Raw genomic sequence first — 19370 nt, forward strand, 5'->3', positions numbered from 1 at the left:
TCTTTTTAAAAATTTCTTATTATCAAAAATTTAACCATACACAAAAATGAAGAAAATAGTGCTGTAAACTCCTACAGTCTAGTTTAAATAATACAGTCTAGTTTCAATAAGCAACTTTGTTGCTTCCACATGCCCCTAGCCATCACTTGTTCTGCAAAAATTTTAAAGCAAATACCAGACATTATCATTTCACTGGTAAACTGATAGGGACATTAAAAGCTCCTGTTCCCTTCCCCATAACAGAATAATGGTAAAAGTATCATATAATGGGTGTCTTTTTTTTTTTTTTTTAATTTGTCAGAAAGCGAGACAAGCAGGGGGAGCAGCAGGCAGAGGGAGAAGCAGGCTCTCTGCTGAGTAAGGAGCCTGAGGCGGGACTCAGTTGAGTACCCTGGGATCATAACCCAAGCTGAAGGCTGACACTTAACTGACTGAGCCACCCAGGCATTCCTAATAGGTGTCTTTTATAGTTGGTTTATTTGAGTCAGGATCTAAACCACGTCCACATATTGTATTTGGTTGTTACGTCTCTTAAGTCCTTTTTATTCTTTTATAGCCCACACTCATTCTTTTTCCTCTGATGTCACCAATAGACAGGTTCACCTGCTCTCGTGGTGAGGCCAGTTATAATAACCATTTTATCTGAGGCTTTCACAAAGGGTGACCTTGGACATTTTAGGCAGGGATTCAGCTTGTTCCAAATAAAAAAACAAGATATCCACTATTCTCTGAACTGTGGACCAGGGCTAAGGGGCTCCCTTATTTCATGAACTATTATTCCCCAACAATAGTAACAATAAAACGTATACTATATACACACATCTACTCTAACACACATACTTTGAGAAATACAAAAGCAGAACTTGCCAAGCAAGAATTTTCAACATCTATCCCACTTCCCTTAATCTGTATATTCCCCAAAAGCTATAAGTCTCATTTTCCCAGGGTAGATGTAGGATCCATGTGTATATTCATGAAAATTTGAACAATTTTTAAAAATTGCCTTAATAATCAACTTCAGTACCAAATCCACTAAGAGTTTTATAAAAGAATAAAAAGGGAAAATAAGAGAGTAAGAACAATGGATGAGCTGTCCCACTGAATTCATTTCTGTGGTGAGGCAAACCTGATTTCCTCTATTTTCTAAAATTAACATGTTTCTGTAAGGAAGAAAGCAGATTATAATGGAAGAAGAAAGCATCCCCCTCTTAGCTCCACAAAGCCTTGGGTCCCCATCTTGTACTGCCTAAAAATCTAAGTGTCCCCCCCAGGAGGCTGTAAGCCCTAAATGTGTCCCTCCCTGCTCCCTGCTATAACATTGGAATGGACAGTAAAATTCAGGATTGTATTTCCAGGAGAAAATAGTTTTGTTTTGTTTTTTATTTTGGTTCACCACTTTTTAACTTTATCTGGTAGTCAGAGGATGGGGAAAGTTGCCAAAAAGTTTGCATAAAGGATTTGGTTTTTCTGAGGTTTTACAGATTTAAGAAATGCAGATATTGATGCATTCTGATATGATAAGACCACAATCCTATGTCATAGACCTTTCTGAGCACCCTAATAGCTATAGTTATGGGTTTTATCCGTCTTAGTACTGCTATCACTATACACAGTGAGGATGTGTGTGACTCACACCACTCAGATCAGGGCTCCCCAATTCCCTCAAGTATAGTTTAGAGTTTCACACCTCCACCCTGTGGCTGTCCAGGGCCTCCACTGGGTTTAGGTGTTCCTAGATCACTACAGGGTGAAGTTGAATGGAGCAGGGCAGTCTGATAGGGATGGAACAGAGTCCACTGCAATGATGGGTTTTGCTCACTTGAGAAATCACCAGGTGAAGGTTGAAGCAGCCAAGGTGCCATCTAACCTGAGAGGTTCTCCTGGAGAAGGTGTGACATTCAGCAGGTGAGACCTCTGCCCTCTGACAGCTTCTCACAGTGATCCTGCCCAATTCAACTGCAGGGGACGCCATTCACGTGGACTACAGCCCTGGCACTGTGCAATGTGTAGCCTACATAGCTAAATACAGTGACCCAGACCTGGCGAGGTACACAGGCTTCCAGAGCAGCAGGGTTCCCTTTACTCCCCACTTCTTGCCTTTTTGTATCCATAACTTGTACGAGGTCAACGCCCAAGGTTGGCATTCCAGGTATGTACCTCTTTGAGTCCCACCCCCCACCCGTCACTTTCCCTGCCCCTCAACTCATCTCTGGGGTTGTTTGAAGGTTAAGTTCTTCCTGTCTTTAGGAAATATGAACCGGTTGTTGGATGCTAATGATTCTGTCTCCCATAGAGATGGGCCATGAAGGTTAAAGCACCAAAACATAGATCTGGTTATATACAGACAAACATATGAATTAATGAAGATAACATAGTATTTGGTGTCTAGGGCTAAAGGACTATAAGTAGGAACACCTGAAGGTAGGCACAGTGACTAACCCTTTTTATAGGAAAGGAAATTGGAATGTAGAGAGTAGTGATTTAGCCGAGATCACCCAACTAAAAGTGTGGTTTGTGACCCTGTTATGGTGGAATTTTATCCAACCTGACTAGTGATTTCCAGTGAGGTAAGTTCACTGAAGTATTATATATATATATATATATATATATATATATATATATATATGCACACATCTTAAGTGCTTAGATGAATTTTTAATGTGTAAACTACTTACTTCAAGATTTAGAACATTTCCATTGCTTCAGAATGTTCCCTCATGCCACCTCTCAGGAGTTACTACTATTCTGACGTCTGTCACCATAAATAAGTTCTGCCACTTCTGAAACTGTATATGGATGGAATGGCACAGTACAGACCTCAAGTGTCGTTTCTCGCTCTAGGTAATGGGCGTGTGTGTGCTAACACATGCTTGTGTACTCTGAGACATGTTTGCCTTTCTTGGTGACACATCGAGTACAAACCCAGAAATAATCAACATGCACGGTGAAATCGTGTGCTGACTCATGGATGTGCTATAGATTTCTAATGGCTACATTTGGGGTAAGGCCACATCTAGGGTGAGTAGACTACATTTATGTTTGCTTCAGGCACAATGATGAAAATCATTGCCTCAGTGAACTTCATCTGTTTAACAACTTCTATTCTCTGATCACATTAGATGTTTATCTGAAAGCCAAATTAACTTCATTTGGGCTGCACTGATTGAGTAAGTGCTTTATGCCATTTTACCAGAGTGTGGACTGTAGTAGGTTTCAAAGGATGGGCCACCTCCTACTTCTCCTATTTCTTTACAGCACTGTGCTGGGTAAAAACACACCCATAGGAAAATGAGAGTTACTCACTACTGGGCTTGACTTGGGCAGGAAGGATCTTGCTTATCCCCGTCCTCTTCTCTCTTCATTCATTATTGTTACTATTAGCGTGGGTACAGGCAGAAAAGATGAAGACTGCATAGCCCAAGGCCATCTTCTCCTTGTGTTAAAGGCAGTGAAGCTAGGTGGTAGGCACTCAGGCATTGCCATTTTCTAGTTGTGTGCCTTTGGGTCAGGTGACGACTCCTTTCCGTGCTTCCATCCCCTCAGCCATAGAATGGGGACAGGATTAATTACCTGTGTCACGGGGTTGTTGTGATGAGGAGAGGAGCTGCACATTTATGCATGCCTACAAAGCACCAAAAAGGGGGCGCCTGGGTGGCTCAGTGTGTTAAGCCTCTGCCTTCGGCTCAGGTCATGATCCCAGGGGCCTGGGATCGAGTCCCGCATTGGGCTCTCTGCTCAGCGGGGAGCCTGCTTCTCCTCATCTCTCTCTCTGTCTGTCTCTCTGCATATTTGTGATCTCTCTCTCTGTCAAATAAATAAATAAAATCTTAAAAAAAAAAGCACCAAAAAGGGTGATTTATTAAATAAAATAAATCTTACTTTATCAGTATTTATACAGTAGAACAGTAACAAAGTTTTGGTAAATATGAACCATTATAACAGCAGTGGTTAAGGTCTATGAGCACTTTGTGCAAATATCTGAGGCTTGAAAAAACACTGACTAGCTCTATACTATAAAAGGAAAACTGCAGAATAAGATCAATAAATATTAGATAAGCATTATGGCAGGGACATTTCCTGCTCATGAATAACCCTGTGCTCCCCTGCATTTCCTAGTTTCCTTGCAGTTAGCACTCTGTGGCTGGTTCTGCTATTGTCTATGACTGCAAGTGGCTCTTTTCCCTTTTGGTATGAAAGACTTAAGAGCCAGTGCATGACTCTCCAGGTTACTCTTTTCTAGTTAATGAGACTGAAGAGGTCATATGTTCTCACTGGTGCAGCTACAGGATGATGATGCCTTCTGAAGCCTGGGTTCCCAAGTCAGCAGAGCTTCTCCAACCTCCACTGGATATGTAGTGAGTCAGAAAAACACTTCTGTTCTGTTAAGCCACTGAGATTTGCAGGACTGTTTGTTACGTCAGCAGAGTCTAGCCTAAACTGTGTACAAGCATTTACCTAATGTAACATGCCAACCATTCAACTATACTTAATTCAGTTCAACCTGACTCCTCCATAGTTGTATATGAATTATGTAGAATAAAGGCTCTGCAAAGGTGGGGATCTTTGTTTTGTTCACTACTATATGCCAAATTTCTGCAACAATGCCTAGGACAAAGCTCAATAAGTATTTATGACATGAGTGCCTTTTAAAGGATTTGTTAAGAATATAAGTGGAGCTTTCAAAGTAAGAATGCTCAGGACCTACAAAGGTCTTAAGACAGCTCAGACATACGGATATCCTATAACCAGAGATTCTGGCTATGTTAGGTGTTGACGAGATGCAACTTTGATTCTTTGGGGTCCTACCCCAAAGTCCTGCTGAAGACATGAAGGAGATGAGCCTCAGATGCACGTGATCCACACTCCATCCTCAATACTTCTCTTGTGTTCTTCTTCTTTTTTTTTTTTTTTTTCCTAAATAGGCTTCATGCCCAGTGTGGAGCCCAGTACGGGGCTTGAACTCACAACTCTGAGATCAAGACTTGAGCTAAGATCAAGAGTTGGTTACTCAGCCGACAGACCCGCCCAGGCGCTCCTTGTGTTTTTCTGTTTTTAAATGCCTCTGCCTCCTATTGTTCTTTGTAGATGACAGAGCTGAATGCATCTCTTTCTTTAACACAGTTTAAAAATTGTATCAGAGCAGAGTCAGAAAACGTGATAGGTAGCCTGCTAGCCTATACTTTTTAAAAAAGTGTCGTTTTAACTGTGAGGTGTTATGTTGTTTTTAAATATAGAAATTTCCAGCTTTAAAACTGTCACAGTAAGATGACATCAGTAATTATGTCAGTAATTATATCAGCTTCAGATATTAGCATGAACTCAGTACCTAAATAAATCAGACCATGGATAATAGGAATCAAAGAAGATAGATGGCATTACTAAAGAGGTGAATATATTTTGGCTCTTCTTTCTTTGAGTTAGTTTTCATTTTGAAATTGTGTGCCTAACTTGCTCTTCTGATATAAGAAAAAAACAGGATGAACCAAGGGAAAGGCATTTAAGGCCTATGGGCTTTCGAAAAACTAATGAATATATGAGATCTGGAGAAAATTTTAGTTTCCACCCTTGATTCTTATTACAAAGACAGAATGATGTAATCATATTCAAATATTGACAAAATATTTTAGTATCTTTTCATATTTTATTGGCCATTTGCTTTTTTCATTTGTTCATTTTGGTGAACTGGGAATACATAAGCTTTATTTTTTAAATTAGGTTGTTCATCTTTGAAATGAATTTTTTTGAAAAGGTAAAGGATTAAACATAAGGTTTGTGTCCAGAGAGCTTGGACCTGCTGGAATCTTGGGAGGATTTGACAATCCTAGCCTGTTTGTTGCAGGATTCAAATTGACATGGCCTGATCGATGACAGCGCGGTGGCTACTCTTTTGGGTCCTGGCAGTTGTGATGGTGGCACCCAGCCTTGGACTTTGCAGGCAAGAACTGACCTTCTCATGTCCAGAGGGATGCTTAAGTACCACAAAGAAAAGCCAGACTTAGGGATAAGTTGCATGAGTAGTGCAGTCCCTGGAAGAATGCTGGCTGTCCCAGGAAGCCCACAGGACATGTCTTGCCTGTACAGACTCACTGGAACCACACAGAAAGATGGGACCCTCCTGAAAATGCCCCTTCATCTGGGACACCTGCCTCTATGCCATTCCTTTAACCTGGAGACTGGATCTGGCAGGTGGACCAGAGTAAGCACTCAGAGCAGGTGTGGACATGTCTCTGTGCCAAGAGAACTGTCAGTATTCATGGGAAAACTGCCACACCTGCTTCACCTGCAAGAGCAGTGGCCAAGCTCAGGGAGTGAATTGCAGGATGCACTAGTGCCCTGTGGGGACTGCCCGCCTCCTTTTGATTTCTACTTTCCCACACCTGCCACTCTGTTCAATGAAAGGGAGTGGTTGCCACATCCAGATGGGGTCTGAGCTGGCCTGAGGAAAGGGGAGGTTCTATGTTGTGATAGTACACCCAAGCAGTGCCTTGTAGGGCTGGCCTCTCTTGCTCATTCTGCCCTGAGGCTGCTCAGCTGAGCTAGTCCTCCCTTCTGGCACAGGGACTTACCAGGTCATGCACCTCCATAGCTTCCAGACCTTCAGTTCCTGCTTGGCTGGTGGGGTCTCTGCCACACAGAAGTCTGGCAAAAGTGTGTGTGATGGAAGTAAATCTCCCTCCAACAACGTGGTGTATTTTATTTTATTTTATTGTGGTATTTTTTAAAAAAGATTTTACTTATTTATTTGTCAGAGAGAAGAGATAGAGAGAGAGAGCACAAGCAGCGGGAGCCGCAGGCAGAGGGAGACAGGAGCCCGATGTGAGACTTGATTCCAGGACCCTGGGATCATAACCTGAGCTGAAGGCAGATGCTTAATGGACTGAATGCTATATTTTAATGGGAATGGGAATGTTGCCCATAATTTTCTTCTGAAAAATTTTCAAATTTTGGAAGGAATTTAATATATCTACCTCCTTTTTGACTGTTAATATTTAAAGTTTTCTTCTTAGTATGCAAATTTCTTCCCCAGAATTATTCAATATTCGGTTGCTGGTGGCCATTTCCTACCAAATTGATGCCTTGCACTTTTCTTTTCAGGGCCCCTTGAGCTAGGGTATCTGAGTATCAGGTCAGGACCCTGTCTACTAAATGTCAGCTTGTTGAGTTCTGGTTCTCATCTTCCTGCCCTGTGCCCTAATCCATGATCCTTAAATACTTCTGATTTGGTGTCATTGGTTTTATTTTGTTTGTTTGTTTGTTTTGGTTTTTTTTAAGCTTTATTTATTTATTTTAGAAAGACTGTGTGTGCATGAGTTGGGGGGAGGGGCAGAGAGAGAGGTGGGTGGGGGAAGCAAACTCCCTGCTGAGCTCAAGAGCCTGAAGCCTGAAAACCCTCTCATTCTCAAGACCCTGAGATCATGACCTGACCTGAAACTAAGAGTTCCGTGCCTGACCAACTGAGCCACCACGACACCCCTATTTCTGTTGTGGGTGTTGTTTTGTTTTGTTTGTTTTTCCCAGAAAGCATGCTCTTGCTTGTTTTACTGCTTTTGTTTGGGTTTGGAGAGAAACTATTTTTTTAAATAAAAAAAAATGGAGTAAACTGTGATGTCTATTTAGGAAGGAAAACTGCCAGAGAGCGCTGAGAAATTCAAGGGAAACTGGCTAATAGGGATCACATTTCTTCCCAAACGTTTGCATGGGCTTGACTGGGGCTTATAAAGGAGTGCTTGGGGATGTATTGCAGAGTCTTGTCTGAAGACCTCCTTTAGGCCTCCTTTAAGCCCTCTGTCTAAAAACGATCAGGCTGTTTCGCTGAGTTCTTCTGACCAAACCCTTCATGGCTTCACCACAGGAGATTATAGATGGGTGTTCTGAGGCTCTCCTACAAATAGTCTAGACTCTAGAGTCTGGTTTGGATGATTCATTAGATTTCTGGTGATGACTGAAGAACTCAGCTCCAGGCTAAATGATAAGTCTGATCTGATAGCTAAGACCGAGTAGAGAAAAGCCACCAACATGCATGATAGAGTGGGAGAAAACAAGAAACAACAGTGAAAACAAAACAAGCCAGAAAAAAAGAACTCAGAGAAAATGAAGACAGTGCAAATAATAGAAGAAAATACGAAAGAACAGCCATTCAGCTTCTCAGACAGGCTTGGAGGTACGGAAGCCATTAAACAAGAAGGCTATGGGACAGGAATTAATGGAGTGTATGAAACCCTCCGATGGGCGTTTACAACGAGGTAGAATGAGGAGGATGGTAATAAATGATAATTCCAACCTAAAGATGATAGCTAATATTTGACTGTTTATCAGGTGTCAGGTATTAGACTAAACTTTTTACGTTCATCTTCTCATTAAATACAACAAAGGTTTAAGATACTCTTCATTATTATTCTCATTTTAGATATAAAGAAATTGAGGTCAACGAGTTTAAGTAGTTTGTCAGCAGTCATGCAGATAGCAAGCTTTGGAGGCCAAATGAGTTTCCAAAAAATTATGAAAATTATGCAAAAGACGTTAATGTCATATCTGACATAAACCATATTGATAAAACCATATTGAGAAGATAAGAAGGGCTAGAGGGTAAACACACAGAAGGAAAGAAATTTACAAATACTACTACATTTAAGAGGTGACAAAAATATCAGTCAGAGGTGGGAAGGGAAAAAAGTCAGCTTTTTATAGCACTTCTTGTTGGTTCTGTCTTATCCCTATGCTACTAGGTACACCTGATTGCAGTATCTTTGACATTAGGGAACATACCTGGTGCTCTGCATCCATTGTGATACCTGGCACATAAACAAGTCCTTGTTTGGATTTCACTGGTGAAGCCATCTGTATTCTGATGTGAACAGGCGAATTTACACCTTGAGCCCTGCTTACTTTGTGAGGCAGAGGAAGGGAATTCAGGAAGAACATTCAGGGTGTTCCAGCAGCCCCAGAAGAGGCAGGAATATCCCTGGAGGAAACAGAACTCAAATTTACCCTTTTCCAAATAGGACTGTGTTGGTAACACAGTCTCAGTGAAAAGTAAGTGGGAACAGAGGAGGCTCTTAGTAAAGGAGTGAGGCATCTTGGTGTTGCTGTTGATAACCAGCAGTGATAATCGCAGGATGGGGAAGATGAAAAAAATTCGGGGGGGGGGGGGTCACTTGAAAAAATACACAGAAAATTAAGCAAATAAAACCTAGGGAAAAACAGAATACTGTGAAAGAAGGAAGTACATCGTAGAATTATTTAGTTCACCAGTGAACAATACTGACATTGGCCATTTGTTCAACCAAAAAAGTGTGATAAAACCATATTGAGAAGATAAGAAGCAGCAGCAGCAGAGGCCATGCTCTGTAAGAATTAAATTCACAAATGCCATAATGGAAATCAAGAGCATCCTATTTGCAAGTAAGGGACTAAGTCCAAGAAGAAACACTAAAAGGCTTGAAAGCAGGTGCTCCTGAAGAAGAACAGGGGGGATTTGGGGGGAGGGGGAGGTTGGGGAGAGAACTAACTTTTATACTAATTGTTAAATTATGTGCCTGCATTATTTTATCAGCATTTTTAAAAATTGTTTTATCCCCTGCACATAAGCAATGAACATGTTTGTCCTTAAGGGTTGTTCCAGAATAATTCACTTATATTGCTATTTTTAAAATTTTTTTAATTTTTTTATTAATATATAATGTATTATTAGCCCCAGGGGTACAGGTCTGTGAATCGCCATAGCACTTCACAGTACTCACCATAGCACATAACTTCCCCAATGTCCATAACCCAATATATTGTTGTTATTAAAACATATTAATTTAAAAGGAGTTAAGATGGGATACCTGGGTGGCTGAGTTGGTTAAGTGTCTGACTTCAACATGAGACAGGAATCCATCAGAATCCTAGAGGAGAACATAGGCAGTAATCTCTTCAATATCAGCCACAGCAACTTCTTTCAAGATATATCTCCAAAGGCAAAAAAAACAAAAGTGAAAATGAAATTTTGGGACTTCATCAAGATCAAAAGCTTCTGCACAGTAAAGGAAACAGTCAACCCACGGAATGAGAGAAGATATTTGCAAATGACAGTACAGACAAAAGATTGATAACCAGGATCTATAAAGAACTTCTCAGACCCAACATACACAAAACAGATAATCATATCAAAAAATGGGCAGAAGTTATGAACAGACACTTCTCCAATGAAGACATACAAATGGCTATCAGACACATGAAAAAATGTTCATCATCACTAGCCATCAGGGAGATTCAAATTAAAACCACATTGAGATACCACCTTACACCAGTTAGAATGGCCCAAATTAGCAAGACAGGAAACAACGTGTTGGAGAGGATGTGGAGAAAGGGGAACCCTATTACACTGTTGGTGGGAGTGTAAAAGTAAGTGTAAGTGCAAGTTGGTGCAGCCACTTTGGAGAACAGTGTGGAGATTCCTCAAGAAATTAAAAATAGAGCTTTCCTATGATCCTGCAATTGCACTACTGGGTATTTACCCCAAAGATACAGATGTAGTGAAAAGAAGGGCCATCTGTACCCCAATGTTTATAGCAGCAATGGCCACGGTTGCCAAACTGTGGAAAGAACCAGGATGCCCTTCAACGGACTAATGGATAAGGAAGATGTGGTCCATATACACTACAGAGTATTATGCCTCCATCAGAAAGGATGAATACCCAACTTTTGCAGCAACATGGATAGGACTGGAAGAGATTATGCTGAGCGAAATAAGACAAGCAGAGAGAGTCAAGTATCATGGTTTCACTTACTTTTGGAGCATAACAAATAACATGGAGGACACAGGGAGATGGAGAGGGGATGGGAGTTGAGGGAAATTGGAAGGGGAGGTGAACCATGAGAGACTATGGACTCTGAAAAACAATCTGAGGGTTTTGAAGGGGCAGTGGGGATGGGAGATTGGGGGAGCCAGGTGGAGGGTATTAAGGAGGGCACGGATTGCATGGAGTACTGGGTGTGGTGCAAAAACAAGAATTCTGTTATGCTGAAAATAAATTTTTTTTTTTTTTTTTTTTATTAAAGATTTTATTTATTAATTTGACAGAGAGAAATCACAAGTAGACGGAGAGGCAGCCAGAGAGAGAGAGAGAGGGAAGCAGGCTCTCTGCTCAGCAGAGAGCCCGATGCGGGACTCGATCCCAGGACTCTGAGATCATGACCTGAGCCGAAGGCAGCGGCTTAACCCACTGAGCCACCCAGGCGCCCTGAAAATAAATTTTTTAAAAAAAGGTGTCTGACTTCTGGGGTGCCTGGGTGGCTCAGTGGGTTAAGGCCTCTGCCTTCGGCTCGGGTCATGATCCCAGGGTCCTCGGATCGAGCCCCGCATCGGGCTCTCTGCTCGGCGGGGAGCCTGCTTCCTCCTCTCTCTCTCTCTCTCTCTCTCTCTCTGCCTGCCTCTTTGCCTGCTTGTGATCTCTGTCAAATAAAAAAAAATAATAAAATTAAAAAAAAAAAAAAAGGTGTCTGACTTCAACTTGGGTCATGATCCCAGGGTCCTGGGACCGAGTCCCACATTGGGGTGGTGGGGGGGTGGGGGAGGGGTCTGTGCTCAGCGGGAGCCTACTTCTCCAACTCTGCCTTCCCCCGCCCCACCACGTGTGCTTGTTCCCTCTCTCCCTCTCTGACAAATAAATAAAATCTTAAAAAAATAATAATAAATGGAGTTAAGACAGAAAAAAAAATCTGATGAGATGTGCAGCCATAAAATAAACTTAGTCTCAATGCAATAAAGTGACTTTTGCTGCAAATACATAGAACGTCATCATTCCTTCACACCACACATAGTAGTCTATACTGATGCTTTAGTAACAGTTTTTCTGGAAAAAATAATCATGCCATTATATTAAAAATCAACAGATTTACAATAACTACAACTTCCCTTTTCTTTCTCAGAGGCAGGAGCCCTGCTTTTAATTTTCTTGTATTTGCTGCCGCTTTTAGAATGGAAGGATGCTGACTTCAAGCCAAACGTTCTGTCCTTGATCTTGACAGTAGATCCTTCTCCCGGAGCTAGTGGTGAGTTTAGCTGCTGGTTTACTTAGACATCAATTACAGATATTGCTGAAGACAAGATGCGATTTGGAGGCAGCCTAACTGGTTATTAAGCATACTGTGTTTTGTCCAGTGCTTGCTAAACACTTCTCCCCTGGGCCCTGAGGATTCATTCCCAAGCAGAACATCCAGTGGGAGGACAAGCCTGAGAGGGCAGGGTGGGGAGGAGCAACACCGTCCCCAAGGCTGTCTTGTTTAATTGCAGAGGAGGGGAGAGCAGCCCAGTCCTTAGAAGTCCTTATAACTCCATGATCTTCATGGCATTTACCACGTCCTTGCCCAAGCAGGCTCCGGGGTGTCTGTTGAAATCTGTCATGTACTCATTCAAACATCAAATTTCATTCACGGCCTACCATGTGTCAATGCCTGGCTAGGTTCAGGAATTACAGAGAGGAGGAGTGAGGCTGACAGGGGCTCATTAGCAAGACACTCTGTATTTTGCTGTGATGCCAACTAACCAAAGGACTTGATGGAATCACAAACTTGGTCCTCTTTAGAAATTATCCTTCCAGACGTGGCCCAGTGACATTAAGAAACCAGCCCAGAATCTCACTGGTATTTGCAGAACTGAGATGAAAACCAGCTTCCAGCCTGGTTGCGGTCCATGCAGTAGATTATTATTTTTAAGATTTTATTTATTTATTTGAGAGAGAGAGAAAGAGAGAGAGAGTACAAGCAGGGGGAGCAGGAGAGGGAGAAGCAGGCTCCCTCTGAGCAGGGAGCCCGATGCGGGGCTTGATTCCAGGACCCTGAGATCGTGACCTGATCCAACCCTCACCAGACAGCCCCCAGGTGCCCCCATGCACTAGATTATTAAAGGTGTGAAAGAGGTGTAGACAATGATATTCTGCACACCTTTTCACAGTAAGTTTCTGCAAACATGACTAAAGGGATGCTTTGACTTTTCACAGAAGAAACAACTCATTGAGGAGCCCTGCCAAGGAGAAGGGAACTGTCCTGCAGGTTGGGGAACCTCCTGGACACTCCAGGCCCCCAGTGTAAGCCGGCCTGCAGGAAGGCCATGGCAATCAAAACCTCAGGAAGTGATGGAGGAACAACAGAAACCCTGAGGGCAGAAATCGGGGAGTGCGACCAACCAGAAATAAAGGAAAAAGACCCTCATGACCCTCACAGTCAAAGTGGAAAAAAGAAGGGGCAATCTGTGGAAAGAAAGAAGGGGAGGCCTGACCTTTGCTGTGCCCTTGGGAGGACGGTCACAGAGACCCCCATGTTGCAGTTTCTAAGAGAAGGGAAAGCAGCATCAAGCAGGGAAAGTGTGTAGTGTGATACAGCCCAGACGAGCTCTTTCCTAGCTTGTCGAGACCTGAACTACAGAGAATAATGCAAGCACCTAACATTTACAAGGAAATGGTAACTGAATAGCACTTTTGGAAAGAGAGAAATAAAATACGTCTCACACCATTTCCAGAAGAACTAAAAGCCTAAACCACGAAAACATGAATTAACAGTAGAGCATGTTCATTAGTTCAGGATTGATGTTGATTCAGTCACAGGAGGAAGGGGGAGGAAGCAAATGCAACAAGCTTCCTTCCTTCCTATTTCCTCACATAGGAAGGGAGGAATGGGGAGGAGTGGGGGAGGAAGAGGTTTTCAACAAAAACAGAAAGGCGGAGGGCAGAGGGCAGAGAGATACATCGAGAAAGGAAAGCAAAGGTGGAAAGCAGAGTGAGATTTCAAAAAAATAATGTTTCCATCAGAAGATTTTCCATGTCCTCCACTCACCCTCCCTCCCCCATTCCCATAGCTGCGAAGCGCAAGGTTTCTGGATCCCCTGTGACCCAAGCACGTGAAATGAACCCTCCCCACAGTGCCCTTCCTCACCCCCAAGAGATGGTAAAAAATATCTGTTTTCTTTAGCCAGTGCCCACCTCTTCAGACCTCAACTGCACTTTTCTTCAAGCTCTTGGACTTACAGAATATATCATCACTATGTACCCTTCATACACTTTTCAGTTAACATCTGCTTCTTTTCATTTTAAGATCAGATGAAGCATAGACTCCTGTGAAGGGTAGGATCTCCAGTGTACACATTTAATATATGAATCTTAAATATATTTTGTCCAAACACTGTAGTCACAGATTCAGCCTATTAAAATTATGGAAATGCCTGGGTACAGTCTCCTTGGCAATGCCAGTCCCCAGGATCAAACCCAACCACTAGACCAGGTCTACTTTTTCTCAGAAGTTGCTGCATTTAAAATTCAAATAAATATGTTATACTCACTCCTTTACAACTACATCACTATGTAGTGATCCTATGTAGAGTCTCCCCTAGGAGCGACATGTCCAGTTTTTGGATGCCCTAGAGGTATTTGTGCCCTCGCACAATTCTCTTGGGAAGCTTTTGGATGTGTGAAGTGATCTTTGTCTACGATAGAAGGAGGAATCGCAGATGGCAAGCTTCTTCTCGGAGGGATTTTTGTTAGGAAGGAGTTCATAAAGAAGGTGAGGTTCCGGAATCCTGTCTGCTCTCAGAAATCCCTTGGTACCACCTAGGAGCCCAGGGACCCGGTTTTGATGAAGGCGATTCTACTGTCTCACCTGTCACATAATGCATGTTGTGTTCTCTTTGTCCTTGACTCAGTCACCACCGTTCTCCACTTCCTGAAAAGCTATGTTGTCTTCTGCCTCAACCACTCCTGGGAATGCTCTCCCCACCTCCCTGCCTTTAACCCCCCTCATGGCTACGGGGAGTGCTTCCCTCCACATGACTCTTTATTCTCTCACAATCCAGGACGGGGAAACGGATGATTGTTGCTCATTTTCTCCCCACCATCTCATGAAAACCTCTGCTGTGGGGCTGAGAGTAATATAATGTGGAATAATCTTCATGTCACCAAATGGTGGTTCCCCATCTAGTGAGAAAATGATATATTTTTCCTTTAATCTCTTACTATACTAAATTATAGTAATACATGTCTTAATGTCAAATCATCTTTCCATTTCTGGAATAAACCCATAATATATTACTCTTTTAATTCACTGCTGGACTCAGTTTACTAGTGTTTTATTGGGATATTTTTTCATTATATTCTTAAGTAGAATTGACCAATTGCTTTCCTTTCTTTCCTTTTTTTTTTAAAAAAAAGATTTTATTTATTTATTTGACAGAGAGATAGAGATCACAAGTAGGCAGAGTGGCAGGCAGAGGGAGAGGGAGAAGCAGGCTCTTTGCTGAGCAGAGAGCCTGATGTGGGCCTCAATCCCAGGACCCTGGGATCATGACCTGAGCTGAAAGCAGACACTTAACCGATGGAGCCACCCAGGTGCTCTGACCAATTGCTTTCTTCTCATTTACTAACTTTAGTGTCAGATTTAATGCCACAATCATAAATGAGCTGGGGAGATGTTCACCTTTTTCTCTGCTGTAGGACAATTTATGTAACATGGATATTCTCTTGTCTTGTTTTAATTATTTACCCCAAGTGTCTTGTTTAGGTAGATCTTTGCCTTTTCTTTTTTGGTTGTTTTCTTTCTCAAACCAATTTTTTTTTAATTATTTTTTTGAGAGAGAGAGAGCACAAGTGGGGTGAGGGTCAGAGGGAGAAGCAGGCTCCCTGGGGAGCAGGGAGCCTGATGATGTGGGACTTGCTCCTGGGACTCCAGGATCATGACCTGCACTGAAGGAAGACATGTAATGATGGAGCCTCCCCGGCGCCCCTCTCAAACCAATTTTAATCATCTATACTGCCCTGGAAAATAATCCATTTTCTGTGGTTTTCCAGATCTATTCATACAAAATTTCACATAATTGATTTATTCATATAATTGACTAAAATAAACTTTTCAAACCTCCCTGTTTGCAGTCATTTCTCCTTTGTTGATCCTAAGAGTGTGTGTGTTTTCTTTTTTCTTGATGAGCTTGCCAAAATACTTTAAAATTTTAATTAATTTGTAATTTAAAAATTTGGGGGCTGCTGTTATAGTCAGGAAATAGTTGGCACTCTCAAATCGGGTAATTTGAGAGGAGTTTAACAAACTTTGTTAAACTTTGTAAAAGTTTAAAACTTTACAAAGGTGTGGTCAGGATACAGGCAAATTCCAGGGGTTAGCAGTAGGGTGGCTTTGTCACTCCTAGACAGGAATGGGTGAGGGGAGGAGGCAGTGACCAAAACCTGGAAGAGAGCCCTGGGGAGGTTGCCTTGGGAGAAGCTCCGATTTGACAATGAGACACAGGCAGACACAGTCCACAGCCAAGGAGATAAACGGAATAAAGGAATAAATGTTCTAATCTGACTCTTTTCTCTCCCAACTCCAGATGGTGCTTCCCAGTGGCCAAGTCCAATTGGGACTCTGGGGTATAGTACACAGAGATCAGTATCTCAGAACATAGAATCAGATTGATAAAATGAAGGCTCTTGAAGGACAAAGGAAAGTCATTCAGTGAAGACTGTCTTCTCAAAGACCAAGCATTTAGTTCGATGGTCTAAGTTAATTTTTTTTAAGATTTTTATTTATTTATTTGACAGAGATAGACATGGAGAGAAGGAACACAAGCAGAGGGAAGGGGAGAAGGAGAAGAAGGCCTCCCACTGAGCAGAGAGCCTAATGTAGGGCTCTATCCCAGGACTCTGGGATCATGACCTGAGCCCAAGGCAGAGGCTTAACAACTGAGCCACCCAGGTACCCCCATGTTAATTTTTGTTTCCTATTTCATCTCTCTTTTTTTGCCTTTATGTTTATTAACTTCTTTCTTCTAATTTCTTTGCTTTGAGTCACTTGCTCTCTCTCTTTTTTAAGATTATTTATTTATTTATTTGGCAGAGAGAGGGAGAGAGCACAAGCAGAGAGGGCAAGCAGGCAGAGGGAGAGGGAAAAGCAGACTTCAGTCCCGGAATCATGACCTGAACCAAAGGCAGACACCCAAGCGACCAAGCCACCTAGGTGCCCCACTCACTTGCTCTTTTTACAGATTACTGGGTTTATATATTTTCAATCTTTTTTTTTTATCTTAAAAAGTTCATGTAATGCTAAAAGTTTTCCTTTAAGTATAACTAGATTGTATCACAGGTTTTTAGAGACCGTGCTTTTATTTTTAATATTCGGCTCAGGTCATGATCCCAGGGTCCTGGGATCAAGCCCCACATCGGGCTCTCTGCTCAGCGGGAAGCCTGCTCCCTCCTCTCTCTCTGTCTGCCTCTCTGCCTACTTGTGATCTCTGTCTGTCAAATAAATAAATAAATCTTTAAAAAAAAATAGTGTTTAGTTTTCTTTCTTTTACTTTTTTTTTCCTTGGCCCTTGGCCTAGGAATTATTTAGAAAATGGTTTTTTTACTCTGTATACTTCTGTTTATTTATGTCCAAAAAAATAAGCAAAACTGATCTATGGTTAGTAGAAGTTAGTATATTGGCTAACTTTGAGGAAGAGAGGGATTGGTAAAGGGGAAATGACGAGGACTTCTGGAATGCTGATAATTTTCTATCTTGACCCCCTCCGGTGATTACATGGGTGTGGGCTCACTTTGTGAAAATGCATTGAGCTTGTGTTAGTCAGTTTAGGTTGCCATAACAAAGTATCATAGATTTAGCGGCTTCAGAAATGAAACTTATTTTCTCGTAGTTCTGGAGGCTAGGAAGTCCAAGGTCAAGGTGCCAGCCAATTTCTGGACTCTATTCCTGGCTTGTAGATGCCTGCTTTCTTCCTCTGTCTTCACATGGCAAAGGGGCTGAGGGGAAAGCACTCTGGTGTCTCTTCCTCCTCTTACAAGACACCTGATTACGAGATCATGAGATTAGGGTCCACGCTTACGACCTCATTTCACCTTTATCATCCTATTATGGGCCGTATCTCCAAACACAGTCACATTGGGGGTTAAGGCTTCAACATATGAATTTGGGGGATGGGAGGGAAACAATCCGGTCCATAGCAGAGCTCTTCACTTATGATCTGTATGTTTGTTTTTTTTTTTAAACACATGGTAACTTCAACTTTAAACAGTGTATTCAGTAAAATAAAATGAAAGAGAATGTGATGAACATTAGATATCCAAGTCCCATGATCACAACGGTCTTGGAGACACATGGATCACGTGTGTCTCCAAACTCACTTAACACAGAGATGGGACCAGTGCTCATAGCCAGTGTGAAAAACTCAGTCAGGTCTCCAGGCCTGGGCTCCTTGCCTGATTGCCCACAGTGGGACATACCATATCTCAGATCAGTTGCAAAGTACTCACTGTCATTGCATAGAATGCTGTACCCCATTGCCTGATTTTCTCCTCCATTGAGCTGATGCTCTCACAGACAGAATGTGTTCGTGTTTGTTGATCTGGTAGTGGCGCTCTACAGCAGGGTTCCTCTTTTACCACAGTCTTGCAGCTCAGAACTGAGCATGTTGGTAGCACAAAGCATAGAGTATCACCGGGAAATCACAAGCTTCTTGGGGGGCTCCACGGCAGGCTGGGCTAGGGAAAGAGAAGGGAGGAAGAAAAGAGAGAAGCTGAAAAGTGTTTTAAAATATCAAAGTGCTCCTAAAAAATAAATAAATGAAGTATCAAAGTGTAAAGATTTTTAAAAGTATTATTTGGTTGTTAATTTGTCATTAAATGTGACTTAATTTCTGCTCTTTGGAATTTGTCAACATTCATTTTGTGGCTTAATTGTGTAGTCAAAATTTGCTAATGTTCCATCTTAGCATGAAAAACTGCATATTCATTAAACAAATATTTATTGAGGGCTCACTATGTGCCAGGCACTTCTTCAGATTCTTAGGATCCATCAGTGAACACAACAAAGATCCTGCCGAGAAGAAACAGACAATAAGCAATACTTGGTGAATAAGCAAATTATAAAATAATGATATATGTACTATGGAAAGTGACAGATGTTTTCTAAAATAATAGAGTAGGGTAAGCAGGATTGGGACTGCAGTTTAATAGGGTGGTCAGGATAGACCTCATTGAAAAGATGCTGTGACATGTGAGGGTAGAGGAGGTAGGTAACTGTGTGTGCATGCATATATTTGCACTTCCTGCAGGGCTTTGTAGGGCTGTGTAGAACCTTGACTCCTAGTAAAGTGGGTTGGGACAGAGGAGTATCATGATCTCATTTAGCTGTTAAGTGCTCACACCGATAACTTTGTGAGAACTGACTATAGAAAGCCAAGAGCAGGGAGGTGGCTGGGAGCTTGTTGCCATTTTTCAGATAGGACCTGTTGGTGATTTGCATCACCAGTCTTAGAGGTGGGGAGAAGTAATTGGATTTGGGATATATTTTGAAGGCAGAGCCAACTGCATTTCCTGGCAGATTAGCGATGGGAATCAAAGATTGGAGTCCAG

General features: G+C 42.0%; 1 long non-coding RNA gene across 2 annotated transcripts; it reads left to right on the forward strand.

Annotated features, from left to right (window-relative positions):
* The first annotated feature begins 984 nt into the window (after window positions 1-984).
* On the forward strand, window positions 985-11102 carry LOC116591671. Of its 2 annotated transcripts, none has more exons than XR_004286123.1 (3): window positions 985-3001; window positions 4241-4355; window positions 11066-11102. It is a non-coding gene; the product is annotated as an uncharacterized LOC116591671 (long non-coding RNA). The 2 variants fall into 2 exon arrangements; XR_004286125.1 differs by lacking the exon at window positions 11066-11102 and adding an exon at window positions 6765-6776.
* The last annotated feature ends 8268 nt before the right edge of the window (window positions 11103-19370 follow it).

The sequence above is a fragment of the Mustela erminea genome, chromosome 1 (assembly GCF_009829155.1).
Source record: "Mustela erminea isolate mMusErm1 chromosome 1, mMusErm1.Pri, whole genome shotgun sequence".
NCBI lineage: Eukaryota > Metazoa > Chordata > Mammalia > Carnivora > Mustelidae > Mustela > Mustela erminea.